The sequence below is a fragment of the Myotis lucifugus genome, unplaced genomic scaffold (genome assembly GCF_000147115.1).
Source record: "Myotis lucifugus unplaced genomic scaffold, Myoluc2.0 scaffold_53, whole genome shotgun sequence".
Taxonomy (NCBI): domain Eukaryota; kingdom Metazoa; phylum Chordata; class Mammalia; order Chiroptera; family Vespertilionidae; genus Myotis; species Myotis lucifugus.
The window spans coordinates 5,687,864-5,709,645 of record NW_005871101.1 but is presented as its reverse complement, the minus strand read 5'-3'; positions in this window follow the sequence as shown (position 1 = coordinate 5,709,645).

The window sequence follows — 21,782 nt, the reverse complement described above, 5'->3', positions numbered from 1 at the left end:
ACCTCAAAGAAGAAAAGTTTTTCTGATTCCTAAGGACATAAGTATGTTTACCACCTCATGATAGCTCATATTCTTTGACCAGTAATACTATTTCTAAGTGCTTACCCTTTCTTTCTGAACTTTCTTAATTCAGCTTCATGAGAAGATTGTGTAACAGTTAACTACCTTTCTACTTCTATTTTATATTTTCACTAGTGACCTGGTGCATGGATTTGTGCACATTGAAAGGAAATTAATTAGAAGGTGGCTGGTGGGGTGGGATTGGGTGAGATGGGCCAGACACGCCCTGGAGCCAACCTCCTGCCATCCCTCCCTGGCATCTGCAGAGTGAGTGAGGTCCCTCTGGCAGGTGGGGTCCCTCGGCCTGGCCTGCAGGGATCGGGCCGAAACCGGCTCTCCGACATCCTCCGAGGGGTCCTGGAGTGTGAGAGGGCACTCTGCAAAGTTGCTGTCGTACAGGGTGTGGAATGCAAGTGCACAGTAAACCAGATTCGGGGCCGACAGTGCCCCAGCAACAACATAACGCATGACTGAAGGTGGAATTGCGCAGCCCTGCGAGGAATTGGGCTCTCTCCGCTCTGATTTCGGGGTGTGTCACCCGGGAACCACTGCTGCCAAGTTATTGAAGCTTGGCAGCTCCTGCATTGAGCATCTGCCCCCTTGTGGTCAGTGTGCATCATAGCTACCGGTCAGATGGGTGGAGGGACACTTAGCATATTAGCCTTTTATATATAGAGATTTATTTTCCTCTTCTATTTTCTAAATAAAGACACTTCTCAAATTCTTATATATATATATATATATATATATATATATATATATATTTTCCTTTATTGATTAAGGTATTACATATGTGTCCTTATTAGCACATTGCCCCCCTCTACCCCTCCCCCCCCACTCATGCCCTCACCCCCCTGTTGTCTGTGTCCATTGGTTAGGCTTATATGCATACATACAAGTCCTTTGGTTGATCTCTCCCCCTTACCCTCCCCCTCCCCTACCTTCCCTCTGAGGTTTGACAGTCTGATCAATGCTTCTCTGTCTCTGGATCTGTTTTTGTTCATCAGCTTATGTTGTTCATTTTATTCCATAAATGTGTGAGATCATGTGATATTTATCTTTCTCTGACTGGCTTCTTCTGAAGAGATAGCACTCATATTTTTAGCTTAAGCTATAACCTACAGGGATGGTACTAAGTCTGCATCTCTAACTCAAATATTTTTCTTTAGATTTAATCTTCCATTTCTATTTCCCTTCTGGATATTTACACGGATTTTCTCTTACAAGTTCAAAATTAAAATGCCTATGACCTAACCATATTTTCCTAAATCCAGTTCTTCCCTAAGGTTTACCTACCTGTGTATGCTACCTGGTCTTCTAATCATCCCACTGCCACCATGGAATATGCTTGCTTCCTCATGGCCTGAGTCACCAAGGGTTGTCAATGACTGTACAAACTTTCGCCAAATTATTATAAACAGATTTATGCATATTAGAGCACATGTACCAAATTAGACTTTCCAGGGTCTGGCTGAAGATAATTTTGACTTAGAGCTTTATTGAATTCGTGTGTTTGTATTTCAAACTTTTTTTTTTTGGTAACATGAATTCTTTGAAGAGAAATATACAATCCCAGTTTAGAATAGATATTATCTAATTTCAAGGGTTATCCCTAGAAATATAATCTAGGAGAGGTAAGCTTCACATCTTTTCATGCCTTGGAAATTTCTATACTATTTTGACTTCCTTTTAAAATGCTAATTTACTTAAACATTATATCAGATACCTCTTCTATTCTACTTTCTATTCTTTCTGCACCACCTGTCTGGAATTTTTGGCCACTATTCCCATCGTTGGCAGTGTTGTTCATTAACTGACTTTGGCTGGTCTTCAAAAAGCGTCACTGCAGCAAAATGTACTTTGTCCTATGCACACACCACACACCTCTTACTCCTTACCCTGGGTCTCACTGGATGGTGCTGGAATGTGAGATGTAAGGGCACCTGCTCAGTGCCTACAACTTGAAAGTGAGGCAAAATAATGCCTGAAAGATGAACTTCTGACAATAGAATACCACATGGGAGGATAAATTATTCTCTCTTCCTTCCCAACTATCATTATAAGTAGTGGTCTTAGTGTTTTCTTAGAAAATAATCCCATGAGATCAAGCAAGCAGGTGTGCAAATAACAAGTATTAGCCAACTTATCAATATACTCTTGTACTGGTTCTCCCTCCTTCCTGCTTCACTGCCCTTGTCCTTGGCTCTGGCTCTATGGGTTTGCACTCCTTAGCAAATAAAAGCCCACAGCTTCAGACTTTGCTTTCTGGGCAAAGCTAATACATTTGCCCTGCCTCTTCAACAAATAGCCCAGGGACATTCTTTAGAAACTGTGCTTAAAGGAAAAAATCATCTGAAGACTATCAAGGCCCTGATGGAGGTGGAAGGTAGGGACAGTTGTTTCAGGAAGACAAACATACTATTTATGATAGAAATTATATAATATGTGTATTAGCTATAGTTAAAGTGGTGACACTAAAGTAATAAATGTTTATGATGGCTTTGTTTTCTAGGCACCAAAATGCCCATATTTATATTAAAGATGCATCAAATGTGATGCTTTCACTGAATAAAAGTAATGACAAAGTCAGAGCTGAGGCCAGATCTCCTTTTTAGAATATATTTTATATTCTCAAACTATCAATTATAAGAGTAAATATAAATCACCAAAACAGAAAAGAGAATTTCATGCAGCACAAAACAATTGCCACTGAATAATGTCAAGGATTTTGCAGATATCATTATCCAACCAGTTTATATATTGTAACTTATCTTTGATTTATTTGCTTCAGATTTGTGATATTTTTGAGATTTTGAGACAGTATCTATTTCATTACCCCTACTTTAAAAAAATGTCTTGGACTGCTTATGTGTACAGGTTAGTGAGAAAATATAATTAAATAACCTATAATAAAAAATAATTCAGGCTTTAAAAACTGAGTTTATCATAGTAAAATTTTAATACTTATAAATTTGTACTTACATGAAAAGATTAAAAAGCATTTGTCTCATTATCCTACTTGCCAAAATTCTATATGGCAAACTCTCTAAAAACATTACATAAGAAAGACGGGGTTGAATTGCTTTAAAAGAACAAATTTTATTTTTTCTAGTAAACAAACAAAAAGAACTTTATTTAGAAATCCATCCATAATTTCAGTCATTTTGAAATTAAATTTGGTATTATAAGATGGAATTTGAATTTATAAGAAAGTATTAATAAATTGGACACACAGTAGTTTTTCAAAAAACAAACAAGCATATCCTACATTTTAAATTTCTGGCATGTTTTCATGTTTACCTTTATTGTGAGAGTATTTGGATGGTCAGACATTGCATGCAACGTACCTCCAAGTCATGCAAAAAGTGGCACATAATATTAAGAAAACGTAGGTTAAATTTGACGTATTCAATAGGTAAAAATCATTTGACAGGATATGAAAAAGCACTAACATTAAAAATGAATGATAAATTATATTTGATCAACATTTAAATATTTTTTCTTATCAAAAGGCAACTTAAAAGATATCCCATACGCTGTGAAATGTATTTAGGATCTATTTGCAGAAAGGACTAATATCCAGAATGTATACATGATTCTACAAATAAACAATAAAAAGAGAAATAATCCAGTAAAAGTAAATTGTCAAAAGACTTAAAGAGACACTTCACAAAAGGTAAATTAATGGTCAATAAATATATGAAAAGATGGCCAACATCTTTAATCAATAAGGATATGCAAAATAAAGCAACAAGGAGATTATATTCATACCTCTAGGAAGGCTATAACCCCCCAACAATTATTATATGAAATGTTATCAAGCCTGTAGGCTAATTGGAGCTCTCAAATATTGCTCATGGACATTGTATTAGTTTACTAGGGCTGTTGCAACAAAGTACTGCAAAGTGGATGGCTTAAAGGACAGATATCTATTGGCTCACAGTTCGGGAGACTAGACCTGTGACATAAAGTTGTTAGTAGGGTACCTTCTGAGACCCGTGAGGGAAAGATCTCTTTCAAAGAGCTCTCTCTTTGGCTTATAGCAGTCTCCCTCTCTATGTATCTGTTTATAAATTCCCCCTTTTTACAAGGATATCAGTCATATTGGATTAGGAACCCCTCTAATGACTTCATTTAAATGTAACCAATTATATCTGCAGCAACCCTATTGCTAAAGAAGATCACATTGTTCTGATGCAATGGGGTTAGGACTCAACATATGAATTTTGGAGGCAAAATTTCAATTTATAACTGGTGTGGCAATGGTACAATCACTTTATAGAAATGTTTGCAGTTAAATATATCTCTATACTAAATCCAACAATTTCACATTTAGCTATGTACTCAAAATATATGAAATCATATTTTGCCAAAAAAGACTTGTACAAAAATGTTTACAGTAGTCTTATTCATAATAGCTGGAAACTGGGAATAATCCCAAATATCCATCAACAGGAAAAAGGCAAAACAAGTTATGAAATATTTATACAATGACATATTACTCAGTACCCCAACAAGGGACCAAACCTGCAACCTGGGCATGTGCCCTGACCAGGAATTGAACCAGTGACTTCTCTTGGTACACAGCATGATGCTCAACCAACTGAGCTACACATGCCAGGGCTCCCAGCCTCTCTTATAATTAAGGCCCATGAAGTTTTGGCCAGTAAGAGATAAGAGGACTTTTTATTTTATTTTTATTTTTTTTTAAATATACTTTATTGATTTTTTACAGAGAGGAAGGGAGAGGGATAGAGAGTTAGAAACATCGATCAGCTGCCTCCTGCACACCCCCTACTGGGGATGTGCCCGCAACCCAGGAAGATGCTCAACCAACTGAGCTACACATGCCAGGGCTCCCAGCCTCCCTTATAATTAAGGCCCATGAAGTTTTGGCCAGTAAGAGATGAGGACTTCTTAAATTATACTTCTGGGAATGATCCTTAAAACAGGAACAGCTTGTTCCTTATTTATCCCTTTCTCCTTCTGAAGTTTAGACATGGTGACCCAGTTTGAAGACATTTAGAATATCAAGCTGAAATAAACCTAGGTTCTGGAAAAGAAGGCCTAGTTTGAAATGCCCTGAGAGAAAAACAACTAACTTGTTTATCCATTATTTATTTTGTTTATTTGATTTATTTTAGTTTTGTTTTGTCACATGTGTTTTAACCTAAAACTAGCAAATACAGGTCCAGCAAAAAACATATATTAACACTTTTTAAACTTCTAGAAATGCATATGTTTAAAAAAACTCAATAGCACAGAAAGGTATAAAAGAAAATTAGAACTATTCGCACTCCATTTCCTCTTCCCAACATAATATCAGTTAAAAGTTGTGTTTTGTTGTTCCAAATAAATATTTATCTATAAAAGTAGATAAAAACATATAGATATAGATAGATAGCTATATACATACATTTGGCTGCGTATTAGTTATTTTTGTAGTTGTTTTTAGTCTATGTAGATAGAGATTGATGTAGATATAGATAAATTCAAATGTGCATTTTTCCTGATTTTGTTATACAATATCTATTTATAAGTTATGAAGGATAATAGGAGCTCACTTTTACTTTTTCTATCCTTTGACTCTCCTTAACCTCCTTGATTTCATTGTTATTTTTCTAACATTTCTTGTATAACAGTATATGACAACTTATATTTTTAATATTGATATTTCACATTTATTCACTATTTGTAATTCTGTACCAAATAAATTGAGAAAAATTAATAGAATCCCAGTATCTGCTATTTTTCACTCTGCCTCCCAATTTTTTGTTTGTTGTTATTATGACATCTATATGTATATTATTATATTATATTATAATATATAGGGTATGGCATTTAGTGTCCTTAACCACATTTTATGTAGTTTTATATGAATGATTTCAGTCCAGGTCATTATTATTTGATCATAGCATATCATTTTTATTTTGAGTTGCTTTAATTTTTGCAGTAGTTTATCTAAAAAGGCTTTTATGTTTGGAAACGTCTTCCTCCTCCCTGCATTCTTTAACAGAACTGGGTGGGCACTCCTTTGTTGGGTCTCCATAATTTTACAGTCATTGTCCCATTGTCCTCAGGGATTTTCTATGGATCATCATGCCTCTGGAGAACACTCAGATTTGACTTCCCTTATTTGTCTCTCTAAATGTTTTAGGAGTACTTTATCTTTAAATTTTATTTGTCTCAACCAGTCTGCATGACTCAGTGTATGAGCATTGACGTATGAACCAGGAGGTCATGATTTGATTTCAGGTCAGGGCACATGCCCAAGTTGCGGCCTCGATTCCCATTGTGGCGTGCAATGATTCTCTCTCATCACTGATGTTCTTATCTCTCTCTCCCTCTTCCTTCCTCTCTGAAATTATATATATATATATAAATATATATATATATATATATATAAAATTTATTTGTTTCTGCATAGATGATTTAGAATCAGTTTTCCCTAAATTAGTAAGTCCTTTCAATCTCAGAAAAGTTTTAATTTCAGGAAAAATTCTCATAATTTTGTTGTCAATATTTTGCCCATACTGTTTATATTTTGTTTATATCATAGGCATCATTTTAGTTAACTAGTCAGTTTTTTCTGTCTTTTAATATTAATTCTAAAATATAAAATGATACTTGATTGTTGGTTTATGCTTGCAGCTAAAGAGACAGTTTGTATTATATTAGTAACTAGACTTAATTTTCTTCACAGTTTAAGAAGGTTATTAAGTAAACAAAACTTAAACTTAATTTATATTCAGATTTTTTCTCATGGTCTGAAAAAAATGACACATAGGTAATTTGGGGAGGATTTTGCATACTGAAACTGCCTTTATTCTACATTTAAATATAACAGATAATTTGTTTGGATAGATAATTCTGGGTGAAAGTTATTTTCTCTCAAATTTTGAAGATTTCACGTCATTTTTCCTTAGCTTCTAGACTTGCTGTTTAAAAGTCTCATGCCATTCTCTCTACAGATTCTTTATATTAATAACTAATATTATGTTTTTAAAAAGTTCTTAAAATAGTTTCTTTATTGTGTGTGCTAACATTTCAGGATGATAGGTATTAACATTGATCTTTTTCGTTTATTTTGCTCAGCATTCAGTAATCCTTTTTAATCTGGAAATTCATTTCTCTTGGTTCTTATGACATTTTAACATTACTTTATATTTTTCTTTCCTTTAATTTTAGTTCATCTTTCTGGAACTCCTGTTATTTTTATTTGAAATACCAGAAATAGTTCTTTAAGAACTTGCATCCTTTTTTGCCAAATTTTAAATTTTCTTTGCTCTCCTTTCTGGAAGATTCTTCAATTTTATCTTTGCTCCGTTTATACTATAAAATTATTGATTTCTCAGAGCTTGTTTTTGTTATCTGTGTTGATTTATATGGAATCTTACTTTTTCTTACATATGCGATACTTTTATAGATAGAATATACGTATTTTACCCTCTGTAGCAAATAAAACACCGGATTGTGTAAAGAGAGAGAAACTTCCTGGTGGTGCTGAGTCAGGGAGCTTCTTCAGGGGTCTAACTACTTATTAAACAAATCTTCATACTATCTTGATTTAGTTTATCCTCACTTTCACCCCCTCTTTCTGAGAGATACCAGATGCTAACAATCTCTGAGCCTTTTGGTCTCTGTAGTATAAACTGGGTTGCTTTATTGTTAATGCCATGGCTTTAGAATTGAGCTGTAGAATTTGGCTCCCTTGGGTATGTTACATTACCATTCATAAATTTGTTTACAGCTCTTAAAATGCTTGGATATTTCATCTCTTGTTATATCCTTTTAGGTGCTTTGTGACTTAAAAAAATTTGAACCCCATTTTCTGTCATTTAAATAGGATTTGGAGGATGGAACAAATGCAAATATGTGCTTTTATTCTATCTAACTAGACAACCTCTTATTAAATCTTTTCATACAAATGATTACTGAATATTTTTTTTAATTCAGTATTTAGTTGTCACTCTTATGTATAAAATGTAAAAAAAACAAAAGAGAGAGAAAACCTTAAATAAAAGTAGGCTGCCAAAATAGTAAGAGGGAAGAAAAAGACATGCAAATTTTCTCATCTTGAAGGTGAGGAGTATGTGACTTAGGTTATTAGTGGCCATAGTAACAAAAATTAAATTCTTTAGGGCCTTATTTATATTTTAATATAAATATTTAATTGTTTAATTGAATTCAGCTCCAAGAAAGAGCCTGACTGTTCTGATCTAAATTAAGAAAAAATTCTCATAATCTTTAAAATTTCCAAGTGTTGCAATAGTGCCTCATAGGGATGGAAATAACCAGTGTCATCAGTTCTTATGTCTACACAAGGTTTATGAAAAACTTTGAGAAATTGATCTGGGTTAATCACAATGTTTTGTTTTTTACTCTCTCTCTCTCCTTCTCCCTCTCCTCCTCCCTTTCCTTCTTACTTCTCCCTTTCTCTAACTCTCTGAATCTTTTCTTTCTCAGACATATAATTTGGCATCTGAATGTAGTGCATGTAAAATGAAAAAATGGAAGAAGAAACTGAATGTTATGGATTTAAAACTTCTTGACAAAACACAGCTGCTTATGTTGGAGGACATTTTATTGAAAACATAAATTCCCATAAGCAGCACCTGGAGTACAATAGTTTCAAGCTGACAACACTGTACTGTGAACATTCTAACTGAATATTTAACAACTGTGATAAATGTCAATTATGTAAATGGTAAAATGATATATTCTAGATTTATGTAGCAGAAACTGAGCTTATAATGGGAAAAAATCCACATAAATAAATAATTACTTGTGGAATATTTAATTTCTTAAAGAAATGTTCTGCAAAACTCAATAAATGTGAGTGCAAGCCACTATTTTATAGAGAATCCTAATAATAAAAGCCTAATATGCTAAGTGTTTGATCGTCCAGTCGGCCTTTCAACCAATTAAACCATAATATGCTAATGATATGCTAATAATATGCTATGACATGCACTGACCACCAGGGGGCAGACAGTTGACCAGTCGCTATGATGGGCACTGACGGCCAAGGGGCAGATGCTCCGACCAGTAGGTTTGCTTGCTGCTGGGGTCCGGCAGATCTATAATTAGCGAAATGGGCAGGACATGCCCTGGAGCCCTCCCGCGGTCCCTCTCCAGCTGGCCAACCTCCCACATCCCTACCTGGCCCCAATAGTGCACCAGTGGGGTCCCTCGGCCTGGCTGGCACCCTTTCGCAATCCAGGCTGAGGGAACTCCCCCCCCACCCCCTGCCTGAGTGCAAGAATTTCATGCACTGGGCCTCTAGTAATTAATAAATAAATAAGGAATACAAACTGTCAATGTTATACATAAAAAGTTAATAATGGAATTACAATTTTCTGACTACAAAATGATATTATGGATATAACACCAGTTTCTCTCTGCAAACTTCCTCCCCCCAAAAAGTTTAAAGTTGCTAAGGATCTCTGTTTTATGATGATATGCATCTAGATGAGAATTGAAATTTTCAGTTGAAATTCCAAATGTTTACAAATATTTAGATGTCTTTTGTTGAGTATATCAAACCCCTAACTTTTAAATTTCTCTTAAAGATTTTAATTTTCACATGAGTATTGTTCTAAAACATCTCTTTAATTTGTTCAAAAGTTAATCACTTAAGTGTCCTTTTAAAAAAACAAAAGCCCCAGATCTTATTTAGCCTCAATCTTAATCAGATTTCCTTGGGGGCCCAGGTTCTTGACGGGTATGACTAGGGCCATGCTCTTCAAGGATACATTTGGTTTGGAGGCGAGTGTGTTTTTCAAACTATAAATTTACCTACTGCCTGAGACAGATACATTTCTAGAAGTAGGTAGTCCCTCTTTCCCAAAGTCTTCTAACCTAACTTTAACAACACTACACTAAAAATCAATTGTGCACTAGAAAATTATCTTATGCAAGGAAAAAAAAATACTATTACTTCTGAGTTAACTTCAATCCTATATTTTTATTATTAGGCATACAGCATGATGGCTTTGATCAAAGGAAAATTAGATTGTTAGACATAATTACTGATTGTCAGAAATACACGTTCAGTGCATGCAAGCATAAAATATTTTCAACTTTTAACAGTAAGAAAACTATTTTAAATAATAGTTTTTTTTAAGTCATTAAGTAAAGAATTTTAGGCTTTGGTTATTTATGTGATTAATTGTATCTTTAAAAAGATATAAATAAAGCCTAGATGCAAAAACAACATGAAAGATGTCTGAGAACTGCAGAAGAAATGAAATATTTAAAAGTAGGAAAAATTAATCATCAGTCTACACAACAATATCAGCTCAAATTAATTGAGTGCTAATTTTATACCAAGAACTGTTCTAGATGTTTTATGTGAATTAATCAATATACTTTTCAAAGCAACATTTTGACATTATTCTTATTTTTCTCATATTAGTAATGAAATACTTGGTTATGTTAAGACAATGTATGTCAGGAGATTTTGTATCTAATTGTGGTCTTTCTTTTCTTTTCCTTTTTTTTGGGGGGAGGGTCAGGCATAATGCTGAATTGCTTTATTGATAAAATGAGATTCTATAACAAAGATACTTGAATTTATCTTTTTCAGTCCTAAAAAAACTACAAATTTTAAGTTTTCTACTTACAGATCAAGAAAACATAAAGATATCTGATTTAAGCATTTTCTTCTGCTGATTCAGACTTCATGGACTGTGCCTCAGTTTTTTGTATAACCACTAACACAATAATAGTGATAATACCATTCTCAGAAGGTTGATTGGAAAAGGTCATGAGTTATTATAATAATTTAATGCAGGTAAACATTTAGGACAGTGCCTAGTCTATAGTAAGCACTCAGTAAATTCAGCCTGAAATTGTTTTTTTATTAACTGAATATTATAATTTAGTCAAAGTTCCCACAAACTGATCTCACAATATTTTGATGTTGCTTTTTTCCCACTACTATTAGTATCTGCCTTTCCCAGCCTTTCCCAGTGGACCTCTCATAAAAATTCAGTCCTGCCTAATTTTTATTTGACTTTTGCAAGATTAGTAAGTAGTATATATTAATGCTACAGACTACCATTTGAAAAAGCTAGACAACTAAAACACCTGTAGCTACCTTATCAAGCATGAATTTGGTAGCCAATACAATTCAATTTTCAAACTTTCAAATTTCAATTTTCTCAAAAAAAGTAATCTTCTAATATTGTTCGTTGTATACTTTCAAAAAAGTTATCAAAATTGTATACATTCTCACATATTTGTAAATTAGGAACTAAAAAACTTTCATTTCAAGTTTATAGTATGAAAGAGTATAATTGCCTAAATTATATAAATATTGCCATTTAAAACTAAAACTGTTAAGTCACTCCTGTAAATATATGCACTCTTTTATATTAACATAGGTTCTAAATATATTTTTAGTATGACATTGAATCTACAGATTTGACTGATTCTATTTGCAAAACAATCTCTATCTTATAAATTAAATGGCAAAGACATTTCTCTTCGATAATCTGCTACATCAGACTAAGATTTTATCAAGAAAAATATGACTTCAGATTTCACTACAAATAAATTTCTGAGATAATCATTTGACTTCTGAATTTACTTCTAAGATGAATGGATGAATGGCCAGTTCAATAAAGGTATAGAGCCTTATCATGGATTTATGTCTGGATGAAAATAGGCAATGCTTTTGTCAATACTTCTTATCACTGTTTTGCTTTGATTGCATGAGTATCTCCTCAGTAACAATGCATTTTCAACACTAACAGGAGAGAGGCAGTGTGGCGATATAGGTAAATGAAAAATTTCATATTCCTTAAGTTCCACTCTACAAAATATTTAAATTCAGAAAACTTCATCACTAGTAAGAATACACCATTTCTAAAGCCATGTGTCAAGTTACTAAGATTCACAAAGATATGAAACTCTATATATGGTTTGTCACACTTTGTCTGTCACAAACACTGCTGATAGCAATACTTTGAATCCTTCCTATAGTGTGTTGACCCTAGAGGCTTTAACATCTTGCTGATACCAACATAGTAATATTTTAAATTAATGAGAGGCATAGATGGACAGTTTTTTAAAATATATTTATTGATTTTTTACAGAGAGGAAGGGAGAGGGATAGAGAGTTAGAAACACTGATCAGCTTCCTCCTGCACACTCCCTACTGGGGATGTGCCCACAACCAAGGTACATGCCCTTGACCGGAATCGAACCTGGGACCCTTGAGTCCGCAGGCTGATGCTCTATCCACTGAGCCAAACCGGTTAGGGCAGATGGACAGTTTTGAAATGAAATGTTACTAAGAAAAACAGGCCAGTTGCTCCTCAAATTTTCTTTTCAGGCAGATAAACTTGAAGGAAGTTGTATGTATGTTCGAGATTTGAAATTTGATTCTCTTAAAATCATTCATTCCCGTGTACCTATTGTAAAATCTTTGTGAGCCATAGCGGTTGCATATCTCAGCTTGAAGACCGCTATTTTAAACCATAGATCCCAACTGGTGTACAGAGGAGCCAGGCAGGTAAGGTAACTGCATTATGTCTTCATAGACTTAATAACTATATTTAGCAGAGAAAATAGGGACCCAGTTAAGTTTAAGAGACTCTATAACACAATAATGCAGATTGTTTGCCATTCAGGAATATGAACCTAATTTTGCAATACGGTTTTCAGAGGTAGAATTTCAGGGGTTTATTTTCTACTATTAAATATTCTAATTTCTAAATGTTGAGAGTTTATTCAATATTTGCTGAAAACGCTGAATAAGCTAAATTAAACATATTTTCAGGCAAAATCTCACTATCTATTTGTCTGCCTTTTTCCTTTCTCTTCATGTTCTCTGCCATGTCCTTGAGTTTATACTTTGATTTTTCTAATTAACATTCCAGTACAATCCTGAGATTAGAGACTGGTCTTGGTACTAGCACATGAACACCTAGTTTATTCTTGGCATTGCTCTGTGATGTTGGAGTAGCTTGTACCTTTTTCTTCACCTTGGCTGGAGTGGACAGATCATGTGGGATAATGTGTTTTTAAGTATTTGTCTTAAAGGTAACATTCTGTGTCAGATCCTCTTCTACTTTCTACGGCATTTCATTTTGGAACATTTGTTTCTCTTTAATCACACAGAGGCTTCCAAAACAATGCCTGACCTTGATTTGCCTTTGCAAATGCTATGCATTCAAGCATCCCGTGGTTTGCAAATAGCCCAGCCTCTACAAGCACATTAGCTTTCTTGGTACATTCCATCAGCACCCTTCCTCCTTTTCTGTTTCCAGCTTTCCCTGTTACTGTGGACACCACAATCTATCTTCTAAGTCAGCAGCCATTTAAGGACACCGATTTCTTCATATTTCTCTTCCCTGTGTCTGATGCCTGTGTTCTGCTTATTGCCTACTGTTCACTTTGTCATTTTCCATTTTGTAGTGGGCTCTCCCTTGAAATTCTTCTTGCATTCTTACTACTTGTCAACATTGTACTCATTTCGCAGTACTTAGTTCCAGCTTTATACACTCCACTTACTCTAGGAGTGTCTCTCTTTCCTTTTTTTTTTCTCTTTTCTTGAGTATTTCAACCTAATGCAAGTTTTTTCTTTTGTGAAAACCTATAACATCATTAAGTTCCAACTACAAAATGAGTTACACTGTCTTGAGTGATTATTATGACTACATTTTAAAGCTCTCAGATGCTGGTTATGTAATTTGACTCAAACAAATTGCTTTAGAAGTTATTAATGACAGGCCTAAAATAAGTAATCAATGAATGCCTCCTGGAATCACAAATACATGTTAAAGGAGTAAACATGATATCTTTAGTATAGTTAAAACTCAATGTCTATTTTATAAAACTAGTTCAATGCACAATTCTTGTGAAAACAATTAGAATTTAATTCTTAATTAATAGATGTTAAGTTACTTTTCTGTTTTTTTGTAGTGTTTTCTTCCTACTTTTTATTGAATTTTGCTATATTTTCTTTTTCAATCACAACATTTGATACTTGAATTCAAATCTTAAATGTCATTCAGCAACTTAGGAGAAATGAAAAAAAAGCAAACATTACTCAAGGGAGAGAAGAACTATGAAGTGGTAAAAAGAAATAGCCATCTTTAAATCTCTAATATTTACCAATTCTATACAAGGCTCTTTTCAGAAAGGAAGCTTTTACAAAAAGTGTGCATTAGAAAAGTAAATTTTGGTTCCTTCAGTGCTAGGTAGCGATAAATGTTGGTATCTTTTGGAACAAATTTAATCTAATCTATGTTCTTTTATATACTTCATCCTTCATTTTGACCATCAACTATCTTTCTGAGCTCTCACTAGCCTGTTATTCTCACTCTAATAATATCACTGAGATTTTTCTGATTTTGCACTTTTCTCATTGAAAAGTTTTAGGACAGAGTCAATGCATGTTGAGGAAACAGTGCTCACTGATACTATCTTTAAACTTGTTTTATATTTAATTTACATTTACAAACAAATCCATTGCTTAGTCCAACTTTAGTGTCTACTCAACTTCATAGCCAGAGAGAGCCCTCTAATGTAACACCCAAACATTAATCTACTTGCATATTTGGTCTACAGATAAATGCATGATTATGAAGAGTAATTATCAAATTTGGAGAAAACTATTTTAATGCATAAAATATTGTGAAGAAATTAATTAGAACTGGAACTTCTTTTAGCTGCAGTGAAAGAAGATGGCTTGGGATTTTCCTTTGCCTCTACATTGTTATTCAGGAGTACAATAAACTACTCAGTTATAATTAGTACATTAATATTTCTATCCTGTATGGACTCTTCTATGAATGGCAGAATCAGTATCTTGGTTCTACTACCTGACTTTAGTGTTCCCAATAGAGTTCATTTCTCAATATGTAATTTACTGTCTGTTAGGTGAATACAGTATTAAGTCTGAAATTGAATTCACTATAATTCTCAAAAAGTTTTGAACTCGCATTGTCTTCCACTCGGGTTATTTTCTCCAGTATACTTGCTCTTGATATTGTGATCTGTTCATGACTGAACAGTTGATTTCTGGGTGATAACATTTTTCTTTTTCTTTAATGATTCAGTTTTTTGTTGCAGAAAAGTATTTCCCATGTGAAAGCTTACACAAGCATATTCTGCATCTGTACATCAATGGCTTCTCTGGTTTAAATTGAAAGCACAGATTTTTTGGAAAATGAAATCCAATCTTATGCCATAAAGAAGTTGAATAGCTGGACCATAATGGATCAGTAATGAGTCATTAGTGACTAAGGTGAGGGGAAAATTGCTGTAAAGTAATAAATGGCTTTTCAGCACATGCAACATTCGGCAAGAACCAAATGCCGATGGAAATCCAGGTGCCAAGGCTTCCTGTGAGTTTACAAACTATTCAGAAGAACACAAACAATTTATACCTTATAGTAGAGAATAAAACTGAATGCTTAAAGCCCCAGTCCTCATTAAGCCTAAGCCACTTAGGTGGCAGAACAGTATAAACAGTTGAGAAAATTGTGTAGCATACTGATTACTCGCAGCTCTCTCTAAAGTCAGGCGTGTCATCATATTCGCAAACAGTTGCTGGCAGGGCTCCTTGGTTCTTTGAAAACTGGTTCTCTTTTCTGAAAGGTAATCAGAGACCTTAAATTCTCTGACAGAGCCATGTATATCTTGTTCTGAGAGGCACTTAGTATGTGCAAGAAGTGTTCATTAAAAGCAAGATTTTCAAAACTACTTTATAGCCATTACAGCAAGAGTTCTGTTTTGTTAGAAAAGACGTGACCAGTGGAAGTGGAACAGGATTCTGGAGGATCTTGCTGGGCCAGGAGTTACCTTTTATTTTCTGGACAGAAAACAGGTCTGAGGATCCAAGAGAAGGGGATAAGGAAACAGCTTGGGAAGCAGAGGGAGTGGCTCACAGGACCCAGGGCAACTACTTATTATCCAGGAAGTTTTCCAGTGTTATGATCACCAGTATTGGCCTGAGAGCATCATGGCTGAGTATCAGTCCTTCAGCAAGCCTAACAATGTGCCCAGCAGAGGGATTGTTAGTGCTGATGTTACCACATGACACTATCACCAGGTGTCCTCAATGAAGCTGACACCTTTTATTTCCAGTAGACATGTCTTGTTCTCTTCACAGATTCAAACATAAAGGCTCAGTCCAGTTATGTGACAATTTACAGAGCTAGGAAATGGCAAGGCAGGACTTTAGCACATACAGTGTTTTGCCATACGCAGTGCTTTTTACACTATGCCTGCTGAGAACAACGACTCCCCTAACAGCACCTTGTGAAAGGGCCTCAAATCCAAGTACAACCTTGGGAAGGAGTGGAGGTCTACTCAGAATAGGGAGAGAGAAAGGAAAGAGTGTATCCTTGGAAACCCTTGTGACACTTTGTTCTTTATAATTCTAAAAAAATAAAATTATGTATATATATCTCCTATCTAATAATAGAAGACATTGTAATTGACTGTACCTTCGCTATGCTTCCCATTGGCTAATCAGGGCGATATGCAAAGTAACTGCCAACAAATATGGTGGTTAACCACCAACAAAGATGGCGGTTAATTTGCATACATAGGTGCAATGCTGGGAGGCGAAAGGGGAAGGATGGAAGAAGCTGCCTGCCTCTGATGGTGATCAGAAACCCAGGTGGCAGGCAAGACAAGCCACCTACCCGAGGTCCCAGGCTGCAGCCACCCAGAGAAGCTGAGAGCCCTGTGGTGCAGAGTGCCAGGACCTGTGGCCAGGGAAATAGGTTCCCTCTTCTCCTACTGCAGTCATTACTTCAATAATCCCCTTCTGAATATTTCTCTCCTGTGCTGCAACCCAGCTCCACTTTTCATCAGAAGGATATGGAACAGAGAGAGCAGTGTTAAAAGCTTACATTTTTAAGCCAGTAAGGTTGGTACTTAAACATATTAATGGAAAACTAGAGTCCTTAAGGTAACAAAGGCTACAAAGGACAGGGACAGCGCATGACCTATTATATCCAGCAATCCATATGGGGACTGAAAACTTTGCAATGATGACAATTAATGAAGATATGAATCAACTAAAATAGTTGACAGGGACAATTCTTCCATTTTTGAAAATATCTACAGCAAATCTGTTTAAATAGATTTTCATCAGCATAATATCACATTCTGACAAGACCACCACCACCAATGTGGTCAGTGTTGTGCCGATAAATGTTTAATAACTGAGCGCCCCCCCCCACAAGTGCACAAATTTTTGTGCACCGGGCTACTAGTATATATATATAGTCTAATAAAATATTTTGTATGAAATACATTTAAGTAATGCTTAGCTTTGGCAGGTTGCTCAGGAGAAATAGGTGCTCTGGACAGAGAGGTTCCCTAGTGAACAACAGTAAGTCTTCACGGAGTTCACTAGGGAGTTCTGTGAGGTCAGCTCCAGAGCCAGCCTGCTTCAGTGTGTCCTAACTACACCTTCCTCTAGGAGTGGTGCATTAGGCATGTCACTTAATCTCTCTGAGTCTCAGTTCCCTCATTTGTAATACAGGGATATTTTTCTTAATTCAACTGCTGTGAAAATTTTGTGAGATGAATTATATTTGGAGTTTAGCACAATGTGTGGCTAAAAAAAATAAGCACTGAAAACTGTTAGCCCTTACTATTGCTATTTTTACATAAAGGAAAGGAAAAAAGAAAGTCTTATCTTCAGAACCTTAGCAACTGCTATAGAACTTTTTGTAGAGTGGATATTTAACAAATATTTCTTGAATAAATGACCAATGAGTAATATTATGAAAGTAATGTCTTTCTTGACTTTTTTTTTCAATTAAATCTTTATTGTTCAGATTATTACAGTTGTTCCTCTTTTTCCCCCCATAGCTCCCCTCCACCCATTTCCCCCCCACCCTCTGCCCTCATGCCCCCCACCCACTGTCCTCATCCATAGGTGCACGATTTTTGTTCAGTCTCTTCCTGCATCCCCCATACCCCTTTCCCCCCACCAAGTATAGTCAGTCCACTCCCTTTCTATGCCCCTGATTCTATTATAATCAGTTTATTCTGTTCATTAGATTATTTATTCACTTGATTTTTAGATTTGTTCTTTGATAGATATGTATTTGTTGTTCATAGTTTGTATCTTTACCATTTTCTTCTTCTTCCTCTTCTTAAAGGATACCTTTCAGCATTTCATATAATACTGGTTTGGTGGTGATGAACTCCTTTAGCTTTTTCTTATCTGTGAAGCTCTTTATCTGACCTTCAATTCTGAATGATAGCTTTGCTGGATAAAGTAATCTTGGTTGTAGGTTCTTGCTATTCATCACTTTGAATATTTCTTGCCATTCCCTTCTGGCCTGCAAAGTTTCTGTTGAGAAATCAGCTGATAGTCGTATGGGTACTCCCTTGTAGGTAACTGAGTTTCTTTCTCTTGCTGCTTTTAAGATTCTCTCTTTGTGTTTTGCTCCTGGAATTTTAATTATGATGTGTCTTGGTGTGGTCCTCTTTGGATTCCTTTTGTTTGGGGTTCTCTGCACTTCCTGGACTTGTAAGTCTATTTCTTTCACCAGGTAGGGGAAGTTTTCTGTCATTATTTCTTCAAATAGGTTTTCAATATTTTGCTCTCTCTCTTCTTCTGGCACCCCTATAATTTGGATGTTGGTACGCTTGAAGCTGTCCCTGAAGCTCTTTACACTATCTTCATATTTTTGGATTCTTTTTTCATTTTGCTTTTCCAGTTGGGTGTTTTTTGCTTCTTCGTATTTCAAATCTTTGACTTGATTCTTGTGCTCCTCTGGTCTGCTGTTGGGATTCTGTATAATATTCTTTATTTCAGTCAGTGTATGCTTAATTTTTAGTTGGTCCTTTATCACAACCTCGAGGGTCTCATTAGATTTCTTGAGGGTATCATTAAGTTTATCGGCAGTTTCTAGAAAATTCTTGAAAAATCTTAAAAGTGTGGTTTTGAACTCTAAATCTAGTAGTTTGCTTTCCTCCATTTCTGTCATTTGTGTCCTTTTTCTTTGTCTCCGCATTTTTTTATGCTTCGCTGTGTCGATAGAGTGGCTTTCTGTACTAGGTGTCCTATAGGGCGCAGTGGCTCAGCCTCCCCAATGACCTGAGGTAGACACTCTTGGTGCACCCCCTTGTGGGCTTTGTGCACAGTCTTGTTATAGTTAAGCCTTGATTGTTGTAGGTAACACTGGGAGGGATTGACCTCCAGGCCAATTGGCTGTGAGAATCAGCTGTGTCTGCAGTGGGAGAACTTCTGTGCTGGAGACACCCCTCTGGGGCAAGACTTGCTTCAATGGTGCTTTGGTGCTCACTGAGTCTGTCCCCTGAGTGTTTCCTTTATGAATCCGAGGCACTGCAATCTGGATGGTCCCACTCTGACCACACTGGCTCCTGGGTCTCTAAGGAGGTGCTGATCTAGCCTCTGCCTGAGGTTATCCAGCAGGAGCCAGCTGTGACACAATGAAAGTTGCCCTGGGACCTTGGGGCAGCTGCAGTTTGTTAGGTAATTATCAGATTGCAAAGGGCCAGGCCTTTCATATGCAAAAGCCTCGTGGCTTTGGCAGGCGGGGTCCCAGGGATCAACAGGGAGGAGCTAGCAGTTATGGCTGCTCTCAGTCCTGCCCTCAGAGGCCCTGCTTCTCAGTGTCCCGGCAATCACTGCAAGCACCCCCGAGAGAAAGCTGCCCTCAAGTTCCGACCGATGCCAGACATTCCAGTTTCTCCCATATGAGTCTGGGTCCCCAGAGACTCGCCCGGAACTGGAGCTCAGAGCTTGAGACTCCCTCCCAATTGAAAAAGACAACCATGTCCTCAGCCGCCAACCCTCTTCGCATGCGCCTCTGTACCTCTGTATTTTACTTCCACACCGCACCTCCTCTGAGTCTCGGTATGCTTTTCTCTTTCCTTCTAGTTGTAGAATTTCCACTCAGCCAGCCTTCCTGTGGTTCTGGATGATGTCCGTTCCGTCTTTTAGTTGTATTTTTGAAGTGGTTGTGCGAGGCAGCAATCTTGGGTGTTTACCTATGCGGCCATCTTGGTTTCTCCTCCCTTTTTGTTGTTTTTAATGTGAGTTCCTACTCACACAAATTATCTATTAGAATTAGGGTCACATAAATTTTCCCCCCCTGTAGATGTATAGAAGTTCTAGAGTACTTTGCATAGTATCCTGAAGGATAATAACTTTCAAAATTGTGGCAGGTAGTATCTATCCTATACTAATAAAAGACAAACATGCAAATTGACCGTACTTTCACTATGACTTAAGCCACGCCCACCAGCCAATCAGAGCAACTATATGCAAATTAACCCAACCAAGATGGCAGCCGGCAGCCACGGAGGTGGAGCGAGCAGGAGGCTTGCTTGCTCCAGTGATAGAGGAAGCCAAGGTTCCCCGCCTGCCGTGGCTCGGCTCTGAGTTCCACTGAAAGCAACAAAGTTTCAATTATAAAAGGTAAATAAACCCCAGATACCTGCTTTCAGCCAGACGTGGCCACGGAGCTGGAGCGAGCAGGAGCCGGCTCTGAGCTCCACTGAAAGCAACAAAGTTTCAATTATAGAAGGTAAACAAACCCCAGATACCTGCTTTCGGCCAGCCGTGGCCACCGAGCTGGAGCGAGCAGGAGTGGGTTGCCCCTGGTGATAAAGGAAGCCAAGTTTCCGCAGGTCTCCACTAAAGGCAACAAAATTTCAATTATAGAAGGTAAATAAATCCCAGCAATTAAAAAAAAAAAGAAAAAAAGGAGAGGCTGGGAGCTTACGTTCGCAGGGGTGCTTGCCAGCCTGAAAACAGCCCTCAGCTCCTCACCCAGACTGGCCAGGCACCCCAGTGGGGACCCCCCACCCTAAAGGGGGTGTGGCCAGCCTGAAAACAGCCATCAGCCCCTCACCCATGCTGACCAAACCTCCATGGGGTGAGGGTCCCCACTGGGGTGGGCATCCTCTGAGGGGTCCCACACTGCAAGAGGGCATAGGCTGGGCTGAGGGACCCCCTGAGTGCATAAATTTTTGTGCACCGGGCCTCTAGTATATATATAAAAGGTTAATATGCTAAGTGTCTGACCATCAGACTGGTCGTTATGATGCACAATGACCACCAGGGGGCAGACGCTCAATGCAGGAACTGCTGTGATGTGCACTGTCCATTTACAGAGAAATGGCACCATGGATCTGGTGCCCACAAAGCAACACTTGGCTTCTCCCATTTGGGACACAGCCCTGCCACCACCCCAGAGTGACACCCCACCAAATCACAACTGATGCTGCCTGGACCCCATGGCACAAAATGTGGCCCACAGCCCAGCCCAGCGTGGAAACGGTGGCTGTGGGCACTGGATAATGATGTCATGTAGCAATGCCTGGCTTCCTCTCCCTAGCAACTAGCCTCCTTGGAGTTTCTTCAGCCCAGGAACATGACTTGCTTTATAGCCAGGTGCAAACATTTTACACTTTAAACAAATGACTGTGAAGCATTTTCCCATGCCTCATCTCATTTGATCCTCACAGAAGTCCTGGAGTAGGTAGATAGGAGACTCGGTGGAATCCTATTTTCTTTACATTAGTCAGAAAACAGAGATTTAGAAAGCTTAGAAACTTGACCCAACTGAAAAGAAGTAAGAAATGGTGGACCTTGAAAATGACTTCAAGTTTTCTCACTGCACAGAATATAGTCAAACACTGCTGCAGTTAAATATTTTACCCTTTTTTTGTGATCTACAATAATAATCTGCTTTATGTTGATATTTACT